This window comes from Fusarium oxysporum, genomic scaffold (assembly GCF_000149955.1).
Source record: "Fusarium oxysporum f. sp. lycopersici 4287 supercont2.50 genomic scaffold, whole genome shotgun sequence".
In the NCBI taxonomy this organism is placed as follows: domain Eukaryota; kingdom Fungi; phylum Ascomycota; class Sordariomycetes; order Hypocreales; family Nectriaceae; genus Fusarium; species Fusarium oxysporum.
The window spans coordinates 113,647-116,310 of NW_017264852.1; positions in this window are offsets into that span (position 1 = coordinate 113,647).

A 2,664-nucleotide genomic window follows, 5' to 3' on the forward strand; every position below is an offset into this window, starting at 1 on the left:
CCATTGCACGCAAAGCATATTAGACATCATATCGGGGTTCAGATTATTAGTGTTCCTTAAGGTAAGATCGCCAAATGTTATCAAACCCTGTTCAATCGTTTGCGTTTTGCCGGGCCTGACACATTTAGTTCCACGACCTGAGTCTATGTTCTTATGATATTTGGCATTATAATATATTCCCAACCTGCAAGTACCCGCAGGATATAGTCTATAGATTATAAGATACTTTCACGGTATCTAATGAAGTTACATAGATAAAGAGTCCTAATGGCAGGCGCACAAATAAAGCAATAGTTCTAGAATTATATCGAATAAAACCCCACCGTTTAGGGCTAGCAGGCGAATGACTTTCGTGAGGTGGTATCGAAGAAACCGAGCGTCTCTCCTTTGGTGGTAGTGCACTGACAAAGGGGTTACTGACAAACTAGACGCATCTCGCTTGTCGGGAGTAGGCCTTCTTCCAACCACGACGCGGTATACTAGTAACGCTATCAAATCTTTAAGTACCCAGTGATGCGCTTATAATAGCATGGAATGCCCTATGCTTACTTAAACGTGCGAGGGCATCTTCATGGTATCTGCTGCAGGCTGGTAGCCTTGCATGTCATAGGCCGGGACCGTGCGGGATTTGGCTTCTTTGTCCTGTTGAACAAGAGCACAGCAGAGACACCAGAAAGAGGTGCAGCAATCACCCATTCCATTTCCTTCAATGCCATACTTTTCGCGGAGTTCCCGTCGTCTCATCATATTATAACTATTGGTTGATACAACTGATTAGCATGGACTGATGTCTAGCGATCCCAGCTGAGAGGGATAGGCTAAGAGAATCAGATTCTTACATCCAGCCACAATAAGTAAATGAATGCAAAGCGCAGAAGATCGCGCACTCGGTATTCATGTTCTCAATCGGCACGGAAGGATTATCCATACGCTGGGAAGTACGGCCAAAGACTGAGTAACGCTTTGTTTTAGCAACAATGACCAGTGAATATCGGGTGTTGGCGACCTACGAATGCATGGTAGAAACGTGCTTAGCAAGCAAGAGTCAAAAGGCGAGCAGCAGCCACAAAGGCCATGTTGCCAATCTTGATTTTGCGACATGATCGATTCTAAGAGAAGAAGGAGCGACAACAAGAGAGAATGCAAAATGAAGGACTGGGTATGATGGAACTGGTGTTTTTTCGTTTTAGGTCGAGGGTCTCTGCGAGTATTAGTACTCGTTATCTCTGATCAAAGCTCCAAGACGGGGCTGTACATCGTAATTCTGTTACTAATTTGGGTTGAGCAGACGAAATAAAAGGGTTCAGAAGGCTTGGGAGATCGGCTAGCCGCAAGCAGACGACGTTGCCTAAGATTATCATTAGCCATTGCCAGGCGGTATTTTGTCCACCCCCTAGACTTAACCAATTAAAGAGTAGTACCGGTCTGTGTCTAATTATCGTACAGAATACGAGTGTGGATACCTAACATTACTGCAAAACTTCTCGGTCGCACCGAATTCAGACCCACCACCTCTCCTGCAAACAATATTTGCTACAAAGCTTTAGGGATAGATACTAAACCATTCTGTTTACTCATGTTTGACCAACACCTTCCTCTTACCACGTCTACTCGGTTTCAGACCCTTCATTTCACTTGGTTGATCAGCGATACCTCGGATAAGTCAAGCAATCAGACTCCAGTGGGGACCTTGACTTCTGGCTTCTAAGAGCAAACTGCGACGGTACCGAGCATAAGTAGTTAACCCTCTTTATGAATTTAGACCCAGTCTTTTGTATTCGTATTGTGTATACAGCTATGTAAAGGTGAGACAAGTTATCCATCCTATTTTAAGTTGTTATTAACTCACCCATAAGCTTTTCCTCTAGCTTTGATAAGATAAGCTTATCTAAATGTTGTGCTATGTTATGTTATGTTATGTATATTTTTCGTCCGAAGGGTCATTCGCCCCGAATAGTCTCCTACTAGAGCGTAGGACGTGCTGGCCTAGGGGCTATCTATGTACTGTATAACTCAATATATCATACTGTAGGGTAACAAAAAACAGAACCCCGTTTTCAGAAGGGTCTGGTCCGGTACCGTAGTACAATATTTCCGATCCATAGCCACGGTTCATCATTTCCAGGATCTCAGTAAGATATCCGGTCCCGTCGCTCCGTTAGTTACGTCATCTAGTGGACAACAAAGCCGTAATTGCCCAGGATTGCTAATTAGTCCCTAGGCATTTCTCCGAGGCCCGGAATTAGAGCGCGTCCTGGATGTGATATGGTTAGATTTTAATTCGGCAGGGTCCTGGAATACTTGTGAGATAGCAATAAAAGACTCCCAGAAACTCTAAGGGGAGTACAAGCATTCAAAATGTGCCAATCATTTCTTGTCCTGGCTTTAAGGCAGGTTGAGACTTGATTATTGTGAATGGCGCTTGGTTTTTTGAAAGGCCCGACATTCAAATTCTGAGGGCGTGTCATCGTTTTGTATGGGGAATGCAAGCGCTGGGCAAAACAGAGTTCTTCCCAAGGTCGTAGACAGAGTAGTATCGTCGGAGGAAAGCATCATCGAGAATAACAAGAGGTGCGACAGGCTCGGGGAAGTCCATCCCAGGAAGGTAGAGATACAGCTGCCCTGAACCTCGAGGATGTAGTCGGTGGCGGGGAGGCCGTAGTT